The sequence below is a fragment of the Ochotona princeps genome, chromosome 3 (assembly GCF_030435755.1).
Source record: "Ochotona princeps isolate mOchPri1 chromosome 3, mOchPri1.hap1, whole genome shotgun sequence".
Classification (NCBI taxonomy): Eukaryota; Metazoa; Chordata; class Mammalia; order Lagomorpha; family Ochotonidae; genus Ochotona; species Ochotona princeps.
This window is the reverse complement of record NC_080834.1, coordinates 94,840,310-94,854,094: the sequence shown is the minus strand read 5'-3', so window position 1 is coordinate 94,854,094 and position 13,785 is coordinate 94,840,310. Positions and strand designations below refer to the sequence as shown.

General features: G+C 35.2%; 1 protein-coding gene across 5 annotated transcripts in view; it reads right to left on the bottom strand.

The window, feature by feature from the left end:
• The window catches only part of FGF12 (fibroblast growth factor 12), a 536,096-nt gene that overhangs the window by 167,120 nt on the left and 355,191 nt on the right, over nucleotides 1-13,785 (bottom strand). The gene's annotated exons all lie outside the window — the stretch shown is intronic.

Sequence of the window (13,785 nt, the reverse complement as noted above, 5' to 3'; positions counted from 1 at the left end):
GGAAACAATCAATACCATTTTGAGTAAATTACCTTGCATTTACCTGATTCTTACTGGGCACATACATATTCAAACAGAGTAATATAAAATGATTTCTTCAAATTATGGGTCTGGCCACTGCAGTCATCTGAGTGTGAATCAGCATACAGAAGCTCTCTCTCTCATTCACTCTCTCACTGTGTGTGTGTGGGTAAGTAACTCTGACTTTCAAATAAATAAACTTTAATAAAATAACAAGATATCTGCCAGAACTTTTATTGTTTTAAAGATTTATTTATTTACTTGGAAAGCAGAGTTTTCAGAGAGGGAGGGACAATCAGAGACAGAATGAGAGTGACAGCGAGAGATCACTCCCAAAATGGCCACAGCAGCTCTAACTTGTACAGTACAAACCCAAGAGCCAGAAATTCTTCCGAGTATCCCCAGTGGGTGTAGTGTTGGAAGACTTGGCCCATCTTTGGTTGCTTTCCCAGGTAAATCAGAAGTGGAGCAGCTGGCACTCCAACCACGGCCTCTATGTGAGGCCTGCAACAAAGACAGTGGTTTTACCCACTATGCCATAATGCTGGCCCCACTTCAAGAACTTTTAGTTGTCAGTCTTCTACCCATTACCTGGAACATGGTCTTGAACACAGATGCATGTAAAAATCACTGACTCATGAACAGCACGAACAGCACAGTTTTTTTTTTTTAGTTTTCTGCATGTCAATGAAGATAGATAAATGACTTCAGCCATAATGGAAATGTTTTATAGCCATGGAAAATGCCTTATTATACAAAACTACTAAAAAGTAATTCAGAGCATGAATGATATGGCATAGTAGACTAAGCTCGGTTTCATATGCCCCTATCCTACATCAGAATGCCTGATTGAGTCTTGGTTACACTGCTTCTAATCCAATTTTCCATTCATGTGCATCCTGAGAGGCAATGGATGAAGGTTCTAGTTCTTGAGATCTTGCAACCCATAAGGGAATCCTGCATGGAGTACTAGACTCATGGCATTAGCCTGCCCCTGCCCCAGTTTCTGGCATTTGGGGAGTAAATCAGAAAACAGAAGATCCTGATCTCTCTCTCTCTCTCTGATTTTCAAGAAAATACTTTTAAAAAGTAACTTAACAATTTTTATTCAAGAAAACATTAATTCAGTAACTTAAGATGCAATGAAAACACATCTGTATTCTTTAAGTATCGGTGTGGCCCACAATGCTTAACAATCAGGACACACGTTTGGCCTTATTCCTACAACAATGCTTGGGACTCCCTCACCACACCCTATGACCCAGTGCCTAGGCTGGAGTTCTGGCTCAGCTCCAGATTCCAATTCCCTGCTAACACTCCCTGAGAAGCAGCAGGGGTGGCTTTAGCAATGGAGTCTGTGCCACCCATGGAGGAAATCCTCACGGAATCCTTGGCTCCCAGATATGACCTTGCTATCCCCAGGCACTGTAGTTATTTGGGGAAATAACAAGAATGTGAGAGCAATCCCTGTCTTTATCTGTTTCACTGTCCATCAAAAAGAAAATAGATAATGATACTGCACAGTCAATAAGTGCACTTGGAAAATCAATTCATGCACCAGAAAAAAGATAAATAAGATATTTTTTCATTTGTTTCATATACCATTTATACAAATTATATATCCCTGGCACAAGTCCAGCTACTGTTGAAATTTAAAAAATGAGCATAACTAGAAAATGTTATCTTATCTGAAAAAAATAAAGTAACATTTGGGAGGAAAACAATCACATAGTTAGAGCCCAGATCTGGCAATGTGTGTATGAATTAAATATGTCATGAACACACACACAAAAGAATATTTCTGTAATTTTAATATACCTAGAAATTCTTATCTGCTTCTCTACTGTAAAATTTCCATCAGTTCTAGTCCTCTCAATTTTGAATATGAGATACACACAAACTAAGCTAATGGTTAACCATTATTCAGGAATTCTTTCATTTTTCTGGAGTTTTTTCAACTTGAGCTAGATAGTAAGATAGAAACACACAGACACTCACACATATTCTATTCAACTTTCAGTCAGATGTTCAAGTGAGACTTGTAGAAGATTAAGCCATAGACCACAAGTCTAGTGCAGCAGGATTTGATTGCCATCTGAGGACATTAGTTCAGTCTTAGTACATCTTTGAACTTCTTTCCTCATTTGTCATAAAACTTGACACTATACTTTGGTTGTTGCTTGACCATTGTTGGTTCAGTTGAGATCTGAATTAGCTTAGTTTTTTTTTCCTATGTTCTAAGCATTATCCTTGTGCTACCAAAGGAGCTTAAGAAATTCTCACATAAGACCTTGAAGTTTAGTTTAAAAGAAGCTAAGACATATGGAATAACCTGATAGAATGCATAATTTACTTCTATATTTAAATGTAATATATACTATGTATATACTATGTTGCAGAAGTTCAGAGAAATGCAAGATCTGGGTGGTCTGAAGCATTTAGGAAATGCCTCACACAGAAGCTCAACTCAGCTAACTCTTAAAAAAGGGGAAGCAGTTAAGCAAGCAAGAAGAGGACATTTTTAGTTGGACAGGATGTGAGGTAGCTTTTTGAATGCTGTGTCTCTTTATGAAGACTCCAGCAGATGGAATAGTTGACTCCAATTGAGAAGAAATGAGAAAGAATGTTGTGTAAACAGGGTAGTGACAAACAACAGACAGTCTGCCTCTCTGGCCAAATGGGAACCAAGACATACATAAGAAATGGAGCAACAATACAGATTATAAGACTGTGAGAGGAAGACAGCTGTTTGACACCAGTGAAGAGGCTGCTTTAGGACACCTGCATGTCTCCCACATAAGAGGGCCTGGGTTCGAGTTCTAATTCTACCAATCCAGCTTTGTACCAAAGCCTATTCCAGGAGGCAACAGTCATGGCTCAGGGCTGTGAGTCTCTGGCTTGAGTTCTCAGATCCTGACTTCAACGTGACTCAGCCCAAGCTAGATGAACATTTGAGGAGTGAATCAGTGGATGGAAGATATCTGTCTATTTGCCTATGACTTTCAAAGCAGAAATAACAATAAATAAATATTTTAGAGTATTAGAAATATAAAGACAGCACAGTGTATAAGCCCATTATCCAGATTTAAGAAGGCTATGAGTCATTCCTTTACACTTATACCATTTTCCTGCTACAAAGAGTTGAGGGAAGAGCTAAGTATAGAACACTGTTCCTAAATGTCTCATAACCATAAATGGATCATTTCTGTTTAATATATATCAGTGATACCTGGTTTCTTTGCTCATCGAATAGAGGTATCGTAGCACTGATAGAAAAACTGATATAATATCTCAGTATTATATTTTCAGTGTTATGCTTAAGTTTGATAAAAGCTATCCCGCTTCTAGGAATATACTCTAAAGAAATTAAAACTACGTATGAGAAGGTGATCTGTAATCCTATAGTTATAGCAGCACAATCTACAAGAGCAAAGATATGGAAACAATCCAGATGCCCATCCAAAGAAGAGTGGATAAAAAAACTGTGGTACATCTACTCCATGTAATATTACTCAGCCACTAAAAAGAATGAAATTCTACCATTTGAAAATAGATGGTCCCAACTAGAGACCATTATGCTCAGTGAAGTAAGTCAATCACAAAAAGAGAAATACCATATGTTCTCTCTAATATAAGGCATCCATCATGCAAATTGGAATGTGCTGTGGTGGAGTAATGGAGACTATCATATCGAGATGTGAAGACACAATGCAACATGAATCTCTACTTCCAAACAAAAGATGGACTCCCAATGAAAGTGTTGGATATATCTAGGCAATGGGATGATGTACTGTCTGACATTGTACCAGCAATGTCGGAGCACACTCCAATAGCAGACTGATGGAACTGAAACTCCTTATGAAGAGTTGTGACATTATGGAAAGAAACCAGTTGGGGGTGGATATTGGGGAAAGAGGAATCCCAGACTACACAGAATTGTATGATAAATTAAAAAAATAATACCTTCATTTGTCCATCATTTAATTTTCAAAATGTTGATTAATGCATCAGTTCAATATGATTCCCAATGACAAACACTATGAAGAACTGATGATAGGAAGATTATCTTAACATTTAGGATAAATTCAGACAGGTAACCCAGATGAAATTTTATGTAAACAAGGTTTTATGGCTCACTGATATGATTATCTGTCTTTGTATTACATGTCCTCCATTTTTAAAAATTTTAATGCCCCTCAATATCTGTGCTTGATTTCTGCGAACTAACAATCTAGCTACATTTAACCACATATCCTACAGCTAGATACACCTCTTATGAACTCAGAATTTGGCCAAGGGGATGCAATCAGACAGGCCGTTATATGTCTGAAGAATCTTTGATTAAAGATAGTTTGCAAATGTCCTATGTTCTCTTCTCAAACCTTTGCCATATTGCTCTTTGGCTGAGAATGTGATGCCTGGATGTCACCATTACACTGTAAGCAAGTATGACTCCCAAGTGAGCGGTGGCAAGTGAGCTGGAAGGAGTTAGTTGTGTGAAGCAGTGGCAACAGTCCAGCATTCAATTGCCAACATCCAACTCTTATGTGAAAAGAATAAGTCCTTGTTTTAGTCTGTGCAGTGCAGAACCAGCCTTAATCCTATGTGATACAGACTGCTAATGAAAGCAGAATTAATATGTAAGGCATCACCTGGGCCCAAGGAGCTTATATATTGTAAATCAAGTTCAATGACAATTCCCCTAAGGTAGGATAATTAAATCCAAAACTGTGTTTGGATGGTGTCTTTCTAGACTTCTAAGGAAAAAACGTTACAACCAGTGGTTCATGTAGGCAAAACATAAAAAAGGACTTATTCTTTTCACATAAGAGTTGGATGTTGGTAACTGAAAGCTGGACTGTTGCCACTGCTTCACACAACTAACTCCTTCCAGCTTACTTGTCACTGCAGGTCAAAAAGCAGAAACCTGTGTAAAGCATTTTTTTTTTTATGAATTACAAGCTTTTAGCTAGAATGCTTTGGAAGCCTTGATAAATATTTAAATATTAGTAAAAGTAATTTGGCATGAGTCTTTCTAGTGCTAAAAACTAACAAAACATTCTTTATGAATGTGCCCTCATCTGTCTACTAAAATTCTGTCTTACTGTTATCTCTCCTTATCTTCAGGTTACTGGAACAATTCACTACTCAGAGAGAATTTCTGGTCTTATTCTTCAACCACAAAATCACTGTCCAAACTTGTATAACTGACTTCATACCATTCTTCAAGTCCCTGGCAACAGCTCATCTCTCGTCTAGTAATTTTCCCTTTTGCACTATATCCTTTCCAATATGTTATCAACCTACATTGACAACTAATTACATGTTTTGCTGGCTCATAGAGTTATTTATTTATTATTTTTTTGCCATTCCCCAAGTCCCTCTCAATCTTTAATTTTCATATTCTGTCTCTGTTTAGAAACTCTAACTTCCATTTCTAACTTTAGCCAACTTTCATCAACCTCTAACTTTCCAGTGAGTCTTTCCAAACCTATCCAAGAAAGTAGCCCCATTATCTATGCAATATCACAGGCCCCTTTCCCAGTGAATGTATCATAATGAGTTGTGACAAAAAGTAAATTATTTTCTTCAAATAAAAGGTCAGAGTGGATGATTTACAAAGCCGTCTCTAACAGGAGAAATGAGCATCTGTTATTTTGGGGACAAATTACTATGCAAGAGGAGAGGTTTTGTCAGCACATATAGGCGTGGGTACAAGTCTATACAAGCACAGGGCACAAACATCCTCCAAATACAATTTATGTTATGGTAATGAGGTATAGGCTCCTCCAGAGAAGACATGTGCGCATTAAAATGAAGCAAGGCACGACCCCTGGACTTTCTCTGAATCCATCTGTGCAGACATTGATTGCTCTTGTAATAGGATCAGGACTAGCACAGAGTAGGTGATGATCAGATCTCTTCCTAGAATGGGACTAAAACCAGCTTGTCTTTGGAGAACATCAGGAGCTTTTAGGGTTTTGGAAGAGCGATAGGTCGCAGCGGGAACCTTAAGCTACACACAGCATTAATTGCTGAGAGTTCTTTTTTGGAGTTGCTTATTTAATTTACATTCTAAATAACAGTCTTTGCAACACAGCACCAGAGTTATGAGCCTCCATATCTAACTGCATTCCTCTCTCAGTGTAGCCAACCCAATGTCTAGGTCAGGTGAGATAGCTTATATACAGTAAATTTTATTGATTATAAGGGCAATGAAAGAATATATTATTTCCAATAACTTAAGTTTCCTTTTTGGGATAAATAATGTTGGTTTTCTTAATAGAAATAAAATTGCACCTCAAAGCATTTTACATGAAAAACCAAAGTTCAGTCATAACATACATTTCTACTACCTAGCATTATTCACTCTAGTATGTTTATTTACTCTTTCTAGTAGTTATATCTTTCACCTCCTGCTTTCTACATTGTTTTTAGGTACTATATTACTCTGCTTGGAATGTCACTCTCTCATATTGTTACACTAAAATCTCTACTGTGCTTGAAATGGCACACCAAATGTCAACTGCTTCCTTTATTGTTCAGCTGCCCTGGTCCTAGATTTTGACTATATTTATAGCAATATAAACTATCCATCCTTTAAAAATACATTTTGTTCCCCTATCACAACTATATGATAAACACTCTAAAATATGGATCAGACCTAATCCAACTTCATTTAATATGGATGAGATGGAGATGTGGAGAGGAAAGAAGGAGAGAAAATGAGTATTTGTGGGGTGGTATGTATTCTTTTTATGCTCAACATTACACTAAATGTTTGTTGCATAAAATTATATGCCCTGTAGAAACAAATAAATATTTGAAAAGATGGTTGAAGTCATTGTTGACTCCATGATTTTGGGATGTGGACCTAAAGTAAATATGTCTAATATTTTAAGGATCAATTTTGATTAATTATACTACAAGAAAGAATGGATTATCTTTCCATATGTTCCACAGGAAAAATGTATTATAAAGTACTTAAAAAGGCATTTAGAAAAGAAATTTGTATACTTAGAAATTAGCCATTGAATACTGAACTAAAATACTTTAACTCTTGGATTTCATATTCTTTGTGGAAGTTTTCAATTTTTTACAATCAATCTTCAGTATTAATTTTCTCGCTATGAATGCTCATCTTTGTACCTAGTGTGCATATCACTGTTTTATTATGTTCGGTTTATTTGTCAGTGGATTAGTTAAAAAAAAAATACCAACTTTAGGATCTGCACATCTTAAATCAGCTCCAAACTGATTTTTTAGGCTAAAATATAAATTAAAAAATGAAAAGTAAGAAAGGCAACATCATCTCCCACATTTCATTCTTTTCTAGAGCAGTTGTCATTTTTCTTGGTGTTTAAAAACCCTGTTTGGTGTATCCACCTGTATAAATGGAGTGTCTGGGTTTGAAACTCACCTAAATTATCAAGTCCAACTTTCATCTAATGTGTGCCAAAAATAAACAAGGTTTTTAAAGAGATTAAAATGTTCTTAACTAAGAAACTTTGCTAATCTTAGCATACACAATCTTAAAATAAGCTGGTACCAAATCATTTACTCATATAATCTCTACAGTCTATTGTAATAATATTTTGAATTGTAATATCTACATTGTTATTATTTGAAGCCCACTCTATTGGTTTCTCCATAGTTATGGAATTAATTCATTTCTGGCATTTATCAATTATTAAAATCAGTTATTCACCATCCCTATTCACAATAAGAAAATGCTATAATTAAATGTATTAAATAGGAGATGGTATAAGCTTTAAAAATCCTCATATACAAAAGCGACTTTATAAATTATTGTACAAAGCAAAACAATATTTACCAAAGCAAACTGATTATTCATCTCTTATTCCAGCCACACAGCAGTGCATAAACAACACACAGAACATAGCTTTATCATATTTATATATCTCCATGCAAACTATGAGATGCTGAGGAGTATAAAGTATTTTTTTTTTTTGCATCCAGAATATATTGTACAGTAGAAGACTCACAATGGTTATTACTGAATTTCTTACACAAATTAAGGGATATATGTACCACATTTTCTGTAACTACAATTCAAGGAAAGTAAACTGGAATCAATACTAAACTTTACTCCAATTAATAATGTTTTAGGTTATGAGCCCAAGGTATGAACTTTATTATAATTGTAACCTTGAGTGCTTTGAAGTAAGCTAATCTCTCAGTGTTATTTCGTTGTTCTGAATGCTGTACTGAGTTGTTATGAACATCAACTAAAATAATAAAATAAAAGCAATTAATATCTTAAATTATGAAAGTAAGATACACAAGGCATCATGTTGGTATGCTTACTTGGCTATTAATGCTGTTGTATCTACAGATTTATGGCTTTTACAAAGGAGAAGCAGCAAGGAACTCACTATTATGTCAAATTTCAATCTAGACTTCATAAAATATGATGAGAAAAAAAAGCTGTTGTTTAGTCTTATCTTACAAAAATTCCAGTTAAGTAAAAGCAACTGTGTATTTAAAACAAGATAATTTACTCAGTGAAATAAGTCAATCCTAAAAGAACAAATATCATATGTTCTCTCTGATATAAGGCAGCTTCATGCAAAATACAAAATCAATACATATATAGGTAAACATGCACATATATTTATTTAGCCATCTAGAGAAACTATATCGTAGAGACTATCATATCAAGACGTGAAGACACAATGCAGTATGCATCTGTGCTTCCAAATTAAAGTCGGACTCGCAACGAAACTATTAAATATATCTTGACAATAGAATGCTGGACCCTCTGCGTTTATCCATACCTACCATGTCAGGATACACTTAAATAACAGAATGATGGACATATGACTGTTTTCAAAGGACTATACTATTGTAATATAGGGGAAATCATTGGCAGGAGGAGGTTCAGGGAATGGCAAACAGGGAAAATCACAGAGCTTATGGAAATGTATCATAAAATAAAATTTAAAAACCTAAATAAAGCAAGACAATTTGTAATAATGTAAACATCAACAACACACCTATACTTGAGGTGGTGCTGAAACAGGCTCAGCTTCTTGGTCTGAAGCCCTACTTTGCAAACAATCAGTCGAACACTGCAACAGTCTGATTTATTTTCACCACTGAGTTTCTTGACTTATAGAACTCATTAGTGGTTTGGGGCTGGGAGACTAAAATTTTTCTTTGGAGCACTGGCTATCAACTGACACTGTGATTTTCAGAATAGAAAAACATGAACAACACAGTAATGCCTTTCTTTGACAAAAGAAATGCTTGCCTTGACTTTAACAGAAACCCTACTATTGGCTTTCCATCCTAATATTATATACCCTTTACCATGATACTTCAGATATGTTTGAAAAAATAAACTTGCACAATTAACAAGTCAATTCAATGTGACTATTTTTTTTCTTTAAAATGAAAAATGAAGCACATCACCATCAATAATGAAAGCAAATGCTCATCATCATTCATCTTGTGTGGCCAATTTGTCTTCCACAGAAGACTTGTCTCACAGTTCACTGGAAGAATTGCGTGAGTAGTACAGATGTCAACCCTTCAGATCAATGGGCACAACCATCCCCCAAAGAAATCACTGCATGGTTTGGAGCTCTTAAATCTGTCTGTAACTTTTTCTAATCTTCTATCTATGATACCAAAGTTAATGCTGTGACCTATTAGATCTATTCATCAATTCATCACATGTATAACAGAGTCTGTGCCAGGCATCTGAATTGCAGTGGTATAAAAGAGACGTGGTATCTGGTTTCTATAGCAGTTAGATTCTAACACACACACACACACACACACACACACACACACACACTAAAAAAAAAAATTCCACCTCTGTACCATGTAAGTAGCTCTGCAGCTCATGGAACCAAAATTCAAAGAGGTGATTTCCCTGGGATCAGAAAGTCTCCCAGTAGAAGAGGCATGATGCAAACCCTAGAATTTGTAAGGCTATAAAATGCAATTGCTCTTAGAAAATAAAAGAAAAACTGTGATAATAACAGCAATCTAAGTAATTGTGAAGAGAGTGGGAAATGATTTGGTAGTCTTAAATAGAGTTTTTCAGTTAAACAGAAGTATTCTGCTCAGAAGATACAAAGAAACCTTTAGTTTTTCTTAGCTAAAGCTATACAGTCAATATAAGCAAGCTTACTTGAATTAGTTCTAATATGTTCAGAGCTTTGTGCCTCATTAGTAACCAAAAGAAGAATATATACCAGGCTCATTTAAATATATTCCAGGAATACATTTATACAAATGAATAAAACATGGTATTTTTCGAAACAAAGGCATGAAATGGTGAATTTTAAAACTAAGTGACAGTGTCCTTACTTTTATCAGCCATAATATCCCTCATTCAACTTGACTTTACCATCATTTCGCGTTACACAATATTTCCAAATCCCTGAATATATCCTATCAGTCAACTGCAATTCCTCAATACCTTTCATAGGTTCGGTACATCCTATAATATGAAGTTTAAACTCCACTAAATTTGAGTTTGAGTACTTTGAAATATGACCCCCATGACACTTCCACACAATCTCTTTGCTTCATCCAAATAGTTGACTCATTTTTTTTCATAAAATGGCTGGTTTTCTGACCTGTGTGATTTTGTGCCTTCTTATCTGAAATGCAGTCCTTCTAATCTCAGCTTATGTATTTTGTTTCTGTTCTCCAAGATTTAATTTTAAACCAACTTTTTCTGAGCACCAGAGCTTTAGGGACTGTGCCTGACCTCTGAAACTTGGTGACTCTTCTAAACACTTGATATTATCAGAGACAAATTAAGGTTGGTTTTCCATAAAATTCTGGTGTCTCTTACTTTTCTGGAAACAACCAGAAGATAGGAATTGTAATAGATTCATTTTATAAATCAAATACTTGTGGCATGCATATGGGAAAACTAATCATTTTGTTTGAGTTCCCTAAAATATTCATTGAAAAGGTATTTTAAGCTACACAAGAATGAAACTTGTGAGAGCTTGATGATGCCTGTCAAGAATGGCACGGCGGTGGGGCAGTGGATTGGGTAACTGCACCATCTAATTGTCATCTCCAGTTTGAAAGCATAATTTGTAATAAACTATCAACAAACATTCCATGAAATAACAACAATGATTTGTACTGTGCTTTAAATAAATAGCTTATTGTTTCGGTCTCAAGGTTTTAATAGTGCAAATTCAGAATACAAACTTCAAAAATAATTGTTTAAAAAAACGCCAAAGATAATTTAATTCACTAGTTCTCAAACCCTGTCATACACTGCAATCTTCTAAGGAGTTTTAAAAAATTCTGCTGCTCAAGCCATAATCAAACCAATTAAATAGAAATCTTTAGAACGGAAGATCAGCACTGTTTTTTAACTCCTCAGATGATTCCTGTATGCAGCATCAATGAAACGTAATTTTATTTTCAACAGCCTGGGATAGTTCTAACAAGCTCCTGGGTGTACACACATTTCCCAAAACTCCCTAAGTCTTGCTACTCTAAATGTAAATAGCATATGCATGACTGGAGTTTGTTGAAAAGGTGGACTCTCAGGCTCCATCCAAGAATTACAGAGAAAAAATTTACATTTAAACAAGATCTCTGGGTCATTCTTAGACATGTGAGCTTTGAATTATTCTAAAGCAACAGTTCTAAAGCAAGAACTGAGAATTTTGACTTCTGAGGAAATTCACCCACTTTTCCAGACCTGCTGAACCTGAAACTCTTGGATTTAAGGCCCAAGAATCAGTAGTCTTGCAAGTACTGAAGATTATAATGCATGCTAAAGCAGGAAGAGCGAAATTCTAGGCAAAACATCACCATTTTTACATTTGGTTTCACTTTAGAATCATCTGGGATCTGTTCATCTCAGAGATTCCGATTTTTATGTTCTTGGGTAGGACCTGGGTATCAGGATATTAAAGTTACTTAGGTAATTGTACTGTGCAAAATGTTTTGTTGGATGATTGTTCTAGGAAATTTGGATATGTGAGAGGATGTGTCCTGTCTTCCTTTGCATCTTGGTCTAATTCTCCCCTGCTCAGCTCATCAGACCAGGACTAAAAGGAGACCCTCTGTAGCCGTGCCCATTCCAGCCCCTGCAGGTAAGAACCGTAAATGTAACAGGATACAGTCATGTGTAAATTAGACTGCACCTATTTTTCCAAAAGTGAAAATACTAGCCCTAGAGTGCAAAGAGTATTGATACTGTAGACAAGGTTAAAGAAAAGGGCTTCACTAAACTCACCTAAGCTCTTTGCAAATTCTCCATTTTTACCAAAAATACTCTTGTTCACTACTAAGCAAGCAGAGATTGCTCTGCATCTTCAGAGCACCTCCTTCCAGGAAGATAAATTAGATGTTAACTTTTTCAGAGTTACATCCATAATGCAAATCAGGTAGATGAGAAGCTATGGATTCAAACTGGCAACTAATCGTCCAAGTTTTCACAGCTGGTGAGAAGTGTCCATTAATACCCATAACTGTGTACCTAAAAAGAACAATAAAAGTAGTACTTTCTAACATAATACCTAAACATAAGGGAGCAAAGAGAAGTTCTCCTTAGGATGTTTTTTAAAGTTCAATTCTAATACAATGGAATGGACTTAATTATGCTGCCCTGACATGTTTTGACATGGGTATGTGTTATGCATACTGTTAAAGTTTCAGAAGCAGCAGATGTACAAAGTGCAACCTCACTAGATCTTGGCTGAATGTCTGTTCAATAGCACTCCGTCCAGCCTGCTAAATGATGCATAAACACACACACACACACACACACAGCCTATAAATCTCAACCTTCCAGGTCAAAGACAGAATGGGCAACTCAATTATTTAAACCTTCAAATTATTATCTAGTGGTCTATTATTGCAAATATGTTTTAATTTACAGTTTAAAAACACCAAACAATATTGAAGGAAATCCTCTCATGTTAAGTCTTTCCAAAGAAAATCACCATAAAACATTTTGTAAGTAAACTGTATTCCCTGCTGAATATATTTTAAGAGCCTGTCAGAAGAATGCAATGTTGCAATTGAATTGGGATGCTTATAATGAACTTAGAGATATTAATTAGAAAATGAAATTTGGGTAACGGTAAAACCTGAATAAGGTTATTAACTTTGCAGCTAAATTCACTGAACTCTAATATTACATGTTGGAATATGTTCTAGATATTTAAACCTGCCATTCCTCAGTTTATTTATCTTTAAAAACTGAATAATTACAATACTTATTTTGTAGGACTGCTGCATGATTTAAATGACAAAATTTATAAAGTTGTCACATGTGTAATCAACATTCAGTAAATATTGGCCATTATTATCTGATGTGTTCTATGCTCATATATAGGAAACAATGCTTTACACATAGATAACTCATTCATTTTCCAAATCTCTTGGTAAAAACTCAAAGAAAGGTATTCTTTTGTACTTCGTCATAGCATTCCATGAAATATAGCAATCCATATGAGCAATAAATTTATGACTTTTACCTCTTTTTAGTTAATAGCCATAGTCTGAGGATCTAATTTAGTCAAGCATATATAACAAATTCACTCTCTTTAGTTAAAAATGTAGAAAAATCCATACAATGCACACAGAAGAAATGAAATAGCAGTATTCACATTTCTAAACTGGGCCAATCAACTTTCTTCAATTTTCTTAATTTCCTCACCCATCCTTTGAATTCTCTTAAATTATCATTCTCAAAATAAAATGCTATTATTCATTTTGTATCACTCCTTCAAGCTGTGTGTTGCTTCA